Source organism: Tauraco erythrolophus, chromosome 27 (genome assembly GCF_009769465.1).
Source record: "Tauraco erythrolophus isolate bTauEry1 chromosome 27, bTauEry1.pri, whole genome shotgun sequence".
NCBI classification, from domain to species: Eukaryota; Metazoa; Chordata; class Aves; order Musophagiformes; family Musophagidae; genus Tauraco; species Tauraco erythrolophus.
In genome coordinates, this window is record NC_141491.1 from 1743308 (window position 1) to 1757705 (window position 14398).

Consider the following 14398-nt stretch of genomic DNA (forward strand, 5'->3'; position numbering starts at 1 on the left):
TTTTGCGTAGCTTTGCCTGAGCATCCTTGATGATGGCCTGATTTCGATATATTTTAAGTGGTCGCGAGCGAGTGATGCCAGTGCACAGGGGTGGGACTGACCGTGGCGTTGGGAGGTGCTGTGCCAGCGGTGTTAGCACTGAGCCTGCGCCGTGCCAGCCATTGCCCACCCAGTGCTGCTGCTGCCGCCCCTCCCAGTGCTCCTGCTGCCCCTCCCAGTGCTGCTGCTGCCTCTCCCAGTGCTGCTGCTGCCTCTCCCAGTACTGCTGCCCCTCCCAGTGCTGCTTCTGCCCCTCCCAGTGCTGCTTCTGCCCCTCCCAGTGCTGCTGCCACCCCTCCCAGTGCTGCTGCCGCCCCCACCCAGTGCTGCTGCTGCCCCACCCAGTGCTGCTTCTGCCCCTCCCAGTGCTGCTGCCGCCCCTCCCAGTGCTGCTGCCGCCCCCACCCAGTGCTGCTGCTGCCCCTCCCAGTGCTGCTGCTGCCCCACCCACAGGCACCCTGCACTGGGTGAGATGCTGATGCTCTGGATGACCCTGGTCCCCCAGGATGGCAAATGTCCCTTCTTGGCTGTGCATAATCCGGAGCAAATCACGTAATCTCTGCCACCGTTTCTCGTTCTGCGAACGGCAGCAGGTGTTTCCCCGTGTCACACCACGCTCTCACAAGGAAATTTCCATAGTGTCCGTGCAGCGGCTCAGCCGCGGGCGGTGTTCGTACATCCCCGCGGCCGCAGCGCTTTGGCTGGGGCAGACGGGTCAACAGCCGTCAGTCGGGGTCAGCTGGAGTCTGGGGATTAGGGACCACGTCCTGTTCTCCAGGCGGTTCCTCTGCGGTGGGTCTCATCGCACCAGCTCCCCCCTGGAGACCAGCAGAGCCACGAGGCTGTCGGAAGCGAGAGCATCATCTCGCTCGGCGCCCACGGGGGCTGTCCCGCAGCATCCCGGAGGGGAGCCCAGGGCTGGGCGCTGCCTCCCACCTCGGGCCAGTGGGACTGGCCGCTGTGGATTGTCCGTGAGCAGGGTGAACTGGTCTGCAGAGAGGGACCAGACTGTAGGAAGCAAAACTGAAATTATTCCAATGGGAATTTATGGCCAGTGGTCTACGAGAGTCTATTCCTTCAGGGAGGTGGTGCAATGTAGATAATCCAGGACCTTCTATGCTTCTCCGAGACAAGGAAACAGGGAAAGTCCCCACTGTTAAGCCAGACTTCTGGGATCACTGACTCCGCTGAGCATTTTATTGGCCATTCCTCAGGACTGTGTAATTCAGATTAATAGAGCCGGTGCCTTGTGGGTGGTGGAGACGGGAGAAGGGCTGCGTCGGAAGATGTCTGGATGCTATTAAATGGTTCTGTGCTGGGTTAACCCTCTGGTCACTAACAGCTTTCTACATCTGCTGGTAAACAAATACCTGCCCTCCCTCCCACCTGCGCCCAGCGAGATGCTGCGGAGAGCTATCGGGGTGAAGTGCTCAGGGATCTGCTGATGGAGGTAGAGGGTGAGCAGCTGTCGGAACAGCTCGCCCTGCACAAGGGAGCTTACAGCTCCTCCCGAAGCCACCAAAACTGTTCTGCTAACGTCTAGAAAAAAAAAAAGTAAATGGGCAAATACTCAGCTTGGTTATAAAGTTATTTAAAGCCAGGGAATTTGAAGAGTGCAAGGTCTTCTCCCTGCTGCAAGACTTTTAACTGAATGAATCCCTGTGGTTAAAGAAGACATTGAATGCTTGTTGTAGTGACTCGGTGATAGAAGCTGCCATGAACAGCCACAAATTTAGGATCCCATTCCAGCTAAGACTCGGATTAGATGGTAATAATGAGGATCTATGCAAATGTTGAAATTGAATTATTTTATTAAAATGTTAATGCTGTGGTCATTTTCTCCAGGAGCCGTGTGCTCCTTGTGCTCTCGCCAGGGAGGAAGTGATCCAGCGTGTATCTCAAACAGTTGAGGAACTGTTTTCCTTGGGAGGAAAACCCGGTGGGAATGCCTCCAACTCATCTTTTATGAGGCGAGAGCGTCTGAATATTCATCAAAGTGCTAATTTGCTTAATTGTGAAACAAAAAGATGTGAAGAGAATTAGCAAATAATAGAATATTCCTGGAACGTTAATTCCATTTCCAGCCACGGCTCCGACAAAGCGCTTGCCCTGGGGGAGACTCTGGGAGTGGGAATCTGTGGTCCCTCATTCCGTGCAGGACTCGCTCTAGGATTTGTTGTTTGCCCTTGTTGAGATGCGTGCTTTGGGTCCAGAAGTCCTGGCACGCTGTTACATATGGATTTCCGCAGCCCCTGTGACCCCGCTGCCCTAATCCTGGCGATGTGATCGTTCAGCAAAGTGGAGGAAAGGACTCTTTTTTTTTTTTTCCTGAGTGCTGTATAAAGGAGGCTGATGATGGAAAAGGGTCAGTACCAGGGGAAGGAGAAAGGTCCACCAGCTCCAGGGGTCTGAGCCTGTAAATGGTGGGAAGTGCCTTTGGAATTACTGAGAATATACAGTCAAAATGTCTTCTGAAGTCTTGAAATCTGGAACAAAATGCAATTCTGCCACAGTAAAATGACATGGAGAACAGCTGTTCTTAATGTTGATCTGCTTGTGTGTTAACGTACTGGGGGAGGAATGTCCAGAGCCTGTGATTTTAAATATCTGCTGAGAAAGGAACAGGATACGTGCCTATGTCAAAACACATCTTTCAAAAAATTTGGGTTCTTTTTCATGGAATTAGCTGGCACACGTGTGCTCCCGGGTACTGATCGGTACCAAGTCTGGAGCTGCTGCGGCGTCAGGCACAGAGCAGCAACGAGATGCGCTGCTCTGCGTTGGGCTGCAATTATGCCCGGCAGACCAAGGTGTGTGGATGCTTCCCAACAAAGAGTAGATGTAACATCTCGCTGTGAAGCCCATCTCCCTTCTGCACCCGCAGCAGCGAGGATCAGCTTTGTGCTGAAATGCCTTAGGGAAAGTAGTTGCTTCATCCTAAAATCTGGAGCTGCGGCTGCAGGCGCAGCCCTTCCCGCTCCCCCTGGCTCCCGTCCCAGCCCTCTCTGTGCCTCGCTCCAATTTATCCGCAGTCCTTTTGAGCTCCCCGTGAGCCTTCCGTGTTTCATTGCCAACTTCTTCCAAAGCAGAATATCTGACATTTGATTTCACTCCCACAAAATGCAGAAGCAACAGTTGCACAGCCCGGTCCGGGGGAGAGGAGGATAAAGAAACTTTGCTTCCAGCCGCTTATCCCGAGTTCCTTAACCGCATGATTTAAGAGTGCTAATTAGGAGCTTTTACAGGCTCTCTTCTCACTGTACCTGGTTTCAAATAGCTCTTACAGCAGAAGAGAAACAATTATGACCCTCTTTAAAGCAGAAATTCGTTTCCCAGCGTTGCTCCAGCAAACTCCGTTTCTGCCCACCAGCCGAGTAAGGCTCAGGGTGCACGAGGTGCTGCTGGGATGGAGAGGTGCTGCGTTAGCGGAGCTGCGTGGGTGCCAGGATGGGCACAGGGCTGGGGCTGCCAGGCCTTGGCAGCGTTACACTGTGCCCTCCAACCAAAAGAGCAGTCGGTGCTGGGGGTGGGTTGGCGCTGGGAGGAACGGGCAGAGCTGTGGCAATGGGGCTTGCACCATGGCTCCTCTCCGCCGGTGCCCAGCGTGAGCTGCCTCTTGTTTTTCACGGGCAGACAAATTCAATTAACATTTTCTATCAGGAAAAAAAAAAAAAGGCACAAAATACAGTGTCAAAGTGGAATAGGTAGCGCTGCTGCTGTGATGGGCTTCACTGACCTCGGCTGAGACGTGAGGGTGCACCCAGGGCTGGGACCCCCAACCAGCAAGCAGCAGGTGAGGGGTTAATGGAAGCACAGGGGATAACCAGCCGTGAGTGTCTTGGGGCCACCAAGAGCCCCCAGATTAAAAATCTTCCCATTTAATAGTGAGTGTCATGGAGCCCACGCCAGCAGCCCCTGCGTGTGCAGAAATCTGCTCCGATTTCGTGCTTTCAGAGAGAAAGAACTGAGGTTTACAGGGAAAGTGCTGGTTTGATTGAGAAAAAATGGCTTTATAATTCAGTCCCGAAGCATTAGTTGTCCGTGTGTCGGGAAGATGATAGATTTTTTTTATGAAAGCTCAGTGCATTTCAATTAAATAAGCCTTGTAGGGCGAGAGCAGTCGTTTGGCTCCGAGGCTGCAGCCCCTTTTTGCGGCTGCCCCTGCTCCCTGGGCACGTTCAAACCATTGCAGCACCAGTTGGTTCAAACCAGTGCAGCACCAGTTTCACGTGCAGCAGGTTGGACTTTGCTCCCACCTCCAGCAGCCGCGCCAGCCCCGCGGGCAACGGCGGGCATGGATGTTATACAAGCGTCAGCGGAACTGGGGCCAAGGATTTTTGCAGCTCTTGATAGAAGAAGGAATTTTGTTATTTTTAATCCGGGAGTGAGCGGAGGCTCGATCAAACGCGTGGCAGGCGCCGGGGCAGGGATTGCCGTCTCCAAAAGATTTCACCACCTAATCAAGGGCTGTAAAGATGAAATTTAAAAAACCAGAGGGATCAAAACACCGTGGGGCTTGTTGGAAGGAACATCCTTGTGCTAGCAAAGAGAAACGTGGCCCAACAGGTCTGTTCCCTTCCCGCAGAGGTTCTTTCCGCCGCGGGATGCAGCGATGGGCGCAGGGAGGTGCAGAGGAGCCGGATCTCGGGGCAGCCGGATCTCCCACTCCTCGCCCCTTCCCCACCTGCAGACACACCACACGACGACGTATTTTTCCAGTGCTTTTTTTTTTTTTTGTCTTTCAGCTAACGATCTCTCACTTGTTTGTGCTAATCACGTAAAATACTTTGATGAAGCGCTCAGGTCACGCGACGCGGGTCTGCTCGCCGATGGGTGAAGCGGCACCTTCCTAACGAGGTACCCGGCCAGGACACTGCAAATGCAGAATTCATCTTCCGTAAGCGTCCTCCAAAATCCCTGCGCGTTTCATTGCCTCAGAAACGCGGCTGCTCTCAGCTCATCCCTAGTTACTTCGGTGGTTAATTCTGCCACAGGGGGATGATTTCATTCTGGTTTTATACAGCGTGTAACAGAGCAGCATCCTGCCCCGTGACTGGGAGCCTCACCGTTCCCGTGGTAGAAATAATAACTCATAATCACCCAGTGCAATGCAGGTAACATCAGTTAGCACGGCAGAGCTCAGAGGGCCGTGGACCTCTGTAGCCCGAGATGTTCCAAGGAATCCTTTGCTCCTCTGTCGAGCACCGAACATGCCGCGGCTGGTCTGCTGCCTGCGTGGTGCTGAGCCCATCTGTGTCTGTTGCAGGGTGACCCTCAGCCTGTGCTGGGAGGGGACCAGCACTCGCTGCTGGGGGACTCCTCAAGGTTGTTGAGATGGAAGAGGTGGACGGGGCTGGTGTCTGTGCCTGCAGCCACTTTGCCCCAGCCTTGTCTCTTCACCAGTGAGGAGCAGCACTGCGGACACCAGTACAGTGTGGGGGTCAGCGTTGGGGGGTATTGAAACTGAAAGAAGAGAGATTTCGATTAGATCTAAGGAAGAAATGTTCTACATTGAGGGTGATGAGGCACTGGCACTGTTTGCCCAGAGAAGTTGTGGCTGCCCCATCCCTGGAAGTGTTGAAGGCCAGGTTGGATGGGGCTTTGAGCAACCTGGTGTAGTGGAAGGTGTCCCTGCCCATGGCAGGGGGGTTGGAACGAGATGATCTTTGAGGTCCCTTCCAACCCAAACCATTCTGTGATTCTATGATTAAGCGGTATGGCCAGCGTTGACCTGCTACGAGCATCTCACGGACATGGAGGACAGAGGGAATTCTGGGCAGCGCTGCCGGAGCTCCCTCAGACCCATTGCTTTTCCACTGCATGAAGCTCCCCACCTTCCCTCTTCTGTATACATCATCGTGGCTTTAGGTAAAGAAACTGTCTTTCAGTGCACTCTGTTAGCTGTGAAATATTTGCTTTGCAGACGCCCTGGTGTCAGGAGCTGCAGATCCGTGGGAGCCTCTGGGGATAATTTGTTGCTCGGCTCCTCGTCCCGTAACCCCGAGATGTTTAAGTCCTGTGAAAACTGCTTTGCTTTGTGCTGAACTTTCTGGATGCTGATTGAGAGGGAGGCAGATGGGGGCTGCCCAGATGATTTAGGAGAGGTTGGAATTGGAGCGAGGGCTGAGAAAAACAAGAAGGTCCATCAATTCTGGAGTAGCGAGGCTGTAAATACTGATGGTGTCCTGAAAAGAACTGAGAAAACACAATAAAAAATGCAAGAGATGTGGATAAAAGGGTCTGGAGTCATCAAGAGGGAAAAAATGAACTGATTAAATTTTTAACTACATTATCTGCTAGTTGAACAGCCAGTTAGCTGGACATAATCTTAGCAAAGTTTGAACCACAGGGAAAGTGGCTCAGCTGAATCCCACCAGAGCTGTCCAAACTCCTGCTTCCATGAACCACCCCACGCCATCACCCTGTGCCAGCACCGGGCGGATAATTGCGGGTGCAGCGGGACCCGTCAGCGCTGTGCACAGTTTGTCTGGCCGGGGGGATGCTACGACCCTCGGTGTCCCCAGCCTGGCTGGGACCTCCTGCTGCTCCAGCACACTCGCCCAACTTGTGTTCCTCCACGAGAGGTGTGAAATAGCCATAAGCTGGGGCAAAGAGTAGGAGGATGAAGGAGGGAGCACAGGATGGGGAGAATTCCCCCGGAGCAGCATGGTCCTTGCGGCAGCGGAGCTGCTGTCCTCGGGGAGGGGCTGTGCTCCACGGGGAGGTTTGCATCAGCTCTATGCCGTCCTCTTCCACCACCACCTGCTCCTGCTACACTCTCCTAAAATTCATGAGTTGATGCAGGTTTTTTTCCCCACTTTCCTCCTTGTAGTCAGTTAGGAATAATTAAGAAATTCAGCTAAAACCTTGTCTGAGATCATTAACAATGCCTACCTGACAGGAAGGATGTGTTAATTAACGTCAGTTGACTGAGCAGAAGCCCAGCCCGGGCAGGTGGCACAGCACGCCGTCTCCTTTCCCTGCTGCATGGGCAGCCCGGGCACGCAGAGCTCTGGGCACAGTGGGGCTCCCGTGCTGGTGTCCGGGCTGGTTCCAGTACGTTCCTGCAGCCCCGGAGCCTGCGGAGAGTTCTGTACAGACACAAAACATTCAAGCATTCGAGGGTTTGGTGTTAAGTGCAGAAGTTTCGAGGTAACAAATGGCTTGAAAAGTCAATTTTCCTGGAAGAAATGGTAAAAAATGCCCCAATGTAAAAATTCAACATAAGGTGGGTTTGTTTTTACTAAATGAGTTCTATTTTAGATACAGCTTATGTGGTTGTTTCTTTCAAGTGCTTCCGAGGTTTGCTTGCAGGGTTGGTTTGTTTTGCTTCATTTTTTCTTTGTATTAGCCTATTTTTTTCCCCTGCCAGTCACAGCCACAGGGTTCCCATGTGTTTGCTTCGGCATTTGCTTCCCTTCCCAATTCCTCCTCTTCCACAGACCTATTGTTTAATTTTCAGGCAAGCGACCACAGTCCTGAAATATTTCCAGAATTTCCCTTACGTGCACGTACACACACACGTGCACCCACCTCTCGGCACAGCAGCATGTTGGGTGTTTGTAAGGGGACAGGTGACATCCTCAGTAGCTGCGGGAAGGTCTAACGTCCCTCAAGATCTGATGCCACCAGCCCTGCTCCATCGTGAAAGTAGGCTGAGGTCTGTGGTGTGTCTCTGTGGATGATGCTCATGCTCATGGCTGAGTTTGAGCAATGCAGGGGATGCTGCAGAGCTGTGCGTGTTTGGACAGACAGACAGATGCAGGTCTCCTGTCCTTAATAGGAGCAATGAGAGAGGAGGAGAACCGTATTCCTGAGAGAGGAAATTACTTGAAGGAGAAATCTGAAATTTCACCCTCAGTGCTCAGCTATGAAATTTGAAAATAAACCTCAGATTCCTCTTTGTTTCTTCTAGGGCTTTTTTAACTTTTCTTCCCCCGTTCCTACGCTGCTGTGATAGTTTGTCTTCTCAGCAAATGAGTTTGGCGGCTGTTCAGCCGGTGAGGAGGGGAATTGTTCACACCGGGCGCTAACAAAAAAGAAACATAACTCACAATATGGTGAGGGGAGCCCTGAAATTGCACAAATTATTCTATTTTATACTTTAATTAGTTTGAATTAGCAACGGGAATAGATGCATAAAATGATCCAGTGAAGGGTGAAATGGAAAAAGCGATACGGTGCGGAGTATCACTTTATTATGACGAAGGTTGCGGGAAGGAAGCGCAGGCGATGTGCAGGCACTTGTCCCGCTCAGTCTTTTCCCCACGAGCTCAGACCTGAGGACTCTGCAGGGAAGGAGGGCACGTTGTCTCGTGCCACGCTGCCCTCGGATGCACCTTTGCACGTGCAGCTCTGGACAAGGTGGTACCTTCTCCAGGGGCCGGGAGCGGGATGGGGCGCAGGGGGGAGCCCATCGCTCCAGGCTCGGCTCCTGGCTCTTCCTTGAGCCTCAGTCCCAGCAGCAGGCTGGATTCTGGGGCTCATGGGTACAGAAGGATTTAAGAGAGTTCAGATCCACCCTGAGTCTTAACCTCTGAGCATCCTGTGCCGTTTTCGACTTTTCCTCTTGAGGTTCCGAAAAGTTCTGCAAAATCAGACAGGCTGCGTTTTGGCTTTCAGTATTGGGGTTTATGGATTTTTTGTTTCATTTCAGAACAGTTGAGGGAAATAACAGCTACAAACACAGATTCCTGTGATAGTTTTGAAATGAGCAGGGCTAAAAAATGCAGTCTAAGTCCCAGCCCAGACCTCTGAATGCACTCAGCCAGTGGGACCCTTAGGCCAGTCTCACTGGCGCAGCTTTCACGCAAACAAGTATTCAGCATTAAAACCAAATTCCCACCAAACTATTTGAAAAGTTCAGAAACATTCAGGAAAAAGTTCCTGCAGATTCCAGGTAGGTTGAAAACGATGGATGTGCCCCAGAGGAACTGGCTGTAATGGTGTTGCAAGCTGGGACTAAATGTAAAATTTAAGGCTGGTTGCAAGGCAGAAAAACAACTGTTTGTGGGGTTTGCTCTTGTTTTCCCTCCTCCTTCCCTGGCAAAATGATTCCCCTGTTAAAACTTTGCTGTAGCAAAAATGTTGAGATTTTTCAGAGCGTGCCAGGCCATGGGCATGGAGGAAAGTACGGGGGTGTCACTGGGAAGTCTGGGACATTTGCTGAAGAGAGGCACGTTCAGCATCCCAAATGAAAATCTGGAGCACCAAACCCAGTGCAGAACCTGGCCAGAGCTGTCTAAGCAAGAAACCCCCCCCCAGCCCCAGGGTCCCCTCAACCCCAGGGTCCCCCCAGCCCCAGGGTCCCCCCGGCCCCATCCCTGCGCCGTCCTGGGGAGCCACTTGATAGCTCTGGCATTTCTGGCCGATGCTGGTGAGGAAAAGGAGCTCCATTAATAATCTCCTATTTATTTTAGCAGCGCGCAGGAATGTGCCCGGCAGACTAAACACTCCGGGCTCCCCTCTGGGCCGCGGGGCTGGGGGGCTGCGTGCCCACCCCAGCTGTGCCCGGGGCTGCGCTCGGGGCTTTCCCCTGCCCAGTTACTGGGGAGCAGCCCCAGAGGAGCACAGCTGTGCCAGGGGAAATGACAATGGGGTCCTGAAGGTTTCTGTGCGGGTGTAAAAGAAATAATTTTTATTGTCATCGAGCTTCGAGAGCGCTCCATGCCGTGGGGAGGTGGTTGTTTTCCATCTCTCTTTTCCCTCTGCACTCACCTGCCTGGTCAGTTATTGCAGCCACCACGTTTTCACGGGCTGCTTCACAGCAAACACCACCAGCCTTGAACATTTTGCTGTCCACTAACAGATTCATCCTCCCCAAAGCCCTGTGAGATGGAGCAGCAGTATCACTTTTTAGATGAGGGATTGAAGCACGGAGATGCGCCGTGGCCCATCCTGAGTCACACAGGAAATCTGCAGCGGAGGAAGAGATTGAACTGAAACCTCCCAAATCCTTAGTCCTGTGACAAAGGTCCGTTCTTCATTTCATCACTGTTCGCTTCGGTGCTCCATAGTCACAGTGAGGTGAATGTAGGAAGAGAAGGTGCTGGTCATGGTTTGCAGTGACAAATAGTTTACAAAGTCTTCATCAATGCGAGCGTCACCTTCCCAGCTGCAGTTAGTCGTACGGACTCTTACAAACGTCCCTTTAAAAAAAGTAATCATCTTCATAAACAGGTGATTTCGGTGCACAAAAATCACTTTGAAAGCATTTAACCTTCAACAGCAAATCCCCAAAGTGCTGTCACGAAGGGGGATGCTCCTTCGAGGCGATGCGGGCACCGCGGTGGCCACGGTGCCACACAGCTTGGGACCGTGTCTCCTGGGGAGCGTGTTCCCGTCCCGGCAGAGCAGCTGGCAGCGGCCGTAGCCGCCGGCGTGATTCCAGGCTTGACTGAGCAATAGGTTGATCCGTCGTGGCAGCCCTCGAGTTTCCCATGAGATTTCATGTGCGTTGTTGCTGCCAAGCTACACCTGTGAATATTAATAGATTCAGGGTTTTTTTTTCTTCCCAGACTGGGAAACTTTTTCCTATGAACCTCCTTGAACTCTGACAGGGCCAAACTGCTGGGTTTGATGGCAAAAACCGAAGCTCAGGTGGGATTTTGCCGTTTCTGTCTAGAAGCACCAATGTGATGTAGAGCATCTCCATAGCTCTGTCCTTCCCTGGTACGTACGGAACAGCATCACCCACTTCAGTGGCTCCTTGTCCGTGCAGAGAAAGCAGGGCTGAGTATTTTGTGCTTAAAACTAAACCAAGCTGGGGCTCAACCAGGAGTTTCCTGCTGTGTTTGCACAGGGCTGAGCACAGAGGTAGGGCCACTCTCTATAATCCAGTCTTCCTACTATGGCCGTGTGCCTTTGCTTGTTAGACAAAAACCGGAGGCGTTGGGTTTTCTTTTTAATCGAAGAGGTGGCAGGGAAAGATTATGCTCGGGATGATGGTTATCCTTCCCGTCTGCCGACTGCAGCCCCGAGGGCTGCTCAGTTGCAGCGGAGTTGGCACGGGCGTTTCGGAGCGTGCTGGAAGCTGGCACGTAAATGCTGCTTAACTCGGCCTTCGGATGGAGCAAAATATTGTCTCAAATGTGTATTGCTGAAGTCAGGGCAGCTGTGGATGCTGCAGTGGAGGAAGAGGAAGGTTTTAAGGCAGTAAAGGAAGTCCAGCATGCTCCCACCACACCGGGTTTGGTTGGTTATAGGCGAGTTTTAAGTGATGAGCGCTGTTCTGAAGTTGTGCCACCATAAACAATGGCACATTGCCTCCTCCCCTCCCTGGCTCCACTTCAGAGTGTCTCTCTCCAGTTTCTCTTGCGACACATATTTATCTGCTCTGTGCCCTTATGGCTGTTTAATTAGTATTCATGTTTCCTTTCAAATAGAAATTGAGTTGAGTGCTCCGAGAGCTGGAGCGAGGCATCACGTGGGCACGATGGTGCCTGCTGCTCTCCCGCACGTGGCATGGAAAGACCTGGAGGAGACCAAATTAGGTTGTCAAGGCAGCAGAGATGCTTTCAAATCATTGAATCAAGAGACCCATTTGGAATCCCATACCAGCAGGGAAAGAATGAGAAGATTTGAGTAGTGCAGGGACCCAGAAGGAAGACCCAAGCCCTGAGGGTCTCTGAGCAGCTGAGATGGATGCAGTGTTGGTGGGCTCCGTGCTGCCTCAGCCTGGGGTCACGATGACCCACAAGGCTGTTGGAGGCAGGGATGTGCCTTTTACTCCCTTAGTGATGCGATTAATGATCCTGGTCAGTGCTTTGGACTCCAGAGCACTACCGTGATAGAAGTCAAAACCAAAATGGCCAAAGTCCACTGACATTTAAGGCAGAATTTGGTAAAATCTTACTGCCTGCCCAGCTACCAGCTTCTTCTCTTGCTGGTTCCCTGGGCAAAGGCTGTCTAACGGAGTCGGCCCCTGGTGGACCCAGCTGCACTGGACACGCACTACAAACATGAGCATCTCTTCTCTAATCTGCTGTAATTAGGGCGATATTTAGCACTACAGTTCATGAAGGATATTTTCATTGTCTCCTAAGAAGCCACAGTTGTTGCAGGCGTTTCCCCATCCCTTTAAGAAGTGACTCACAGGCAGGCAACTGTCGGTGTCTTGGGCGCTATTAATATCCCCGTAAGAACATGATGATAGAGTTTTTTTGTTTTATTTGGGGAGAAATCAGAGGGGATTGATGAGTGTTAAAAAACAACTCCTCCTCGTGTGGCTGGGCCTTTGTGTGAGCGAGCCGACAGACTTGCCCACAAAAACAATTTGCTTAAAATCCTTCCATCTAAAAAGAGCTGACCACACTAGAACAGCGTTTATTGGAGAAACTGCGCCAGAAACAGCATTGCTGGGAGTGCGGAGAGGAGCGTGCAAACCCGGGTCGTTAGTCAAAGACAGGCTGGATTTTTCCATTTGAGGTCTTTGCCTTCAGCATGCATGACCTGGCGGGTGGTCTGGGACCCAGCTCAGCCCCGGGCATCCCACCCAAGCAGGATGCTGGAGGAACCTGGGGGAGAAGCATCCCTGTAAGGCAGCAGCGTGGTATTGGGATGTCTGGGTTTAAGCTTAGGGTGGGGGATTGCTGCAGCAGAGGATGTGCCATTCCAGAAAAACTGCGTCCCGTCCGACGGAGGACCTTGATCCATCAAAGTGCAGAAGGGGACAATCAGCTCAGGGCTCGCTGTGTCCTTACAGGGGTGCAGTGGAGCTCAGGAACATGGTTCCACCTGCCACCACCCTGCACGCAGAGCCAGCCCCCCGGTCCCCTCCGTGATGTCCGCGGGGATGGGGGACAGGAGGACTGTCCCAAGCGGTGCTGCTCACCCCAGCCGGGCTCCTGGCTGGGGGGAGGAGAGGTGAGAGTGTCATTTAGATCCCAGCTGGCAATTTCCTATCCTTTCCTAATGGACTGAATGTGGTCCCCATAACTATAAATTTTCCTGGCTTGGGTCAGTTGAAATTGGCAACTTAATGCTATAGAAGGGCAGGTTTTTATTTTATTTTCGCGCTCTGTGTAATCACGTTGATGGCAGCAGTGTAACAGTCTTGAATTATGGGTGACCAGAGAAAAAGAAGGCATCTCCTTAGCTCCCTGTTGTTATTGTCTCTGGGTGCAGAGCAAAATGTGTAGGCTCCGGGCTAGATTGTGTAAATCTCGTTAGAAAGCCATTCCCAGCTAATGAAACCCTGGGAGAGAGGGATTTGGCTTCCCAGCCTTCAGCCTTATAGCAAAGGCTGGAATAAATCCATCTTCAGTTATGTGCAGGCTGTTCTCCCCTCTCCCCCATCGCGAGGGTGTATTTATTGGTGGAGTCGAGACACCGGCGGCGGCGCTTGAGATCAGCCGCAGGTCAGCGATTTGTTGCATCTGCACCTGAGTCATTTCAAGTGACAATTATCTTCTCTTGAAAAAAAAAAAAAAAAAATTACATAAAAACTAGTGTGCAAAGAAACCTCTCCTGGTCTCTAATCCTATGGAAATGGCGATCAGACATGTAAATAATTATACCTCCCCCACTGCGAGCGCGCTCTGCGGCTCGCTCGGCAGCGTGTGTTAATTCAAGGGGCCGGAGCTGCTGCGGAAAGCTGTTGAGATGAAGTATCTGAGCTAAATGCATCTCGTCTTTCCCTGTTTGTGTAGGCTGGGAATGTGCCTGCCAGAGCCGTAGATCCCACTTGGGGTCATGTTTGTTTGGCTGCGACACCGGTGCTCTCAGTGCGGGTTTCCCAGCTCCTGCTGGGAATGACGGTCGTCCCTGTCCTCCTCCTCTCGACGGTTTGCGGAGGTTCTGAGCGCGTCTCCTCTCTCGCCCACGTAAAGATGTGGCAGACGTGGCACGGACTCGGGCACTCGGCGCCGGGACATGGCCACGGACGTGTTCCCCTCTGCAGGTGACGGGGCAAGCTGCTGCCCACGTACCCGCAGAGATCTCCGGTCCCTCCAGTTCCAGCCCATCCTTGCACCTTCTCTTCCCATTGCAGCACCTCGCTGCAGACACTGGAGCAGGAACAGTTATTGCTCTCTTCTCCGCTTTTCCTTGTTTTGTCCATCTTTTTCTCACCCGCCAAATGCGTACAGACCCAGCAAAGCTATTTTTTTTTTTTTTTCCCCCTCCATGTCTCACTGCTCCAGACCTTACTCAGGGTTTGCTCCACATCCTCCAAGTGTCTGTTGGCTTTTGCTGCTGGGAACAAAGCTGCAGCCAAGCCTACGGGCTGGGGGACAGTGCCCAGTGGTGGGGACATCCCTGTGCAGCCCGCAGCACCTCGGGCACAGGAGTGGCATTGCTGTTGGGGTCCCTTGCTGTGCCCGAGCACAGGGGTGCCAGCCACCCCACCTGAGCGTTGTAG

At 52.3% G+C, this 14398-nt stretch overlaps 1 protein-coding gene across 1 annotated transcript in view; it reads left to right on the forward strand.

Moving 5' to 3' along the window:
• PLXNA2 (plexin A2) overlaps positions 1-14398 on the forward strand; it is a 145565-nt gene that overhangs the window by 49920 nt on the left and 81247 nt on the right. The window lies entirely within an intron of this gene.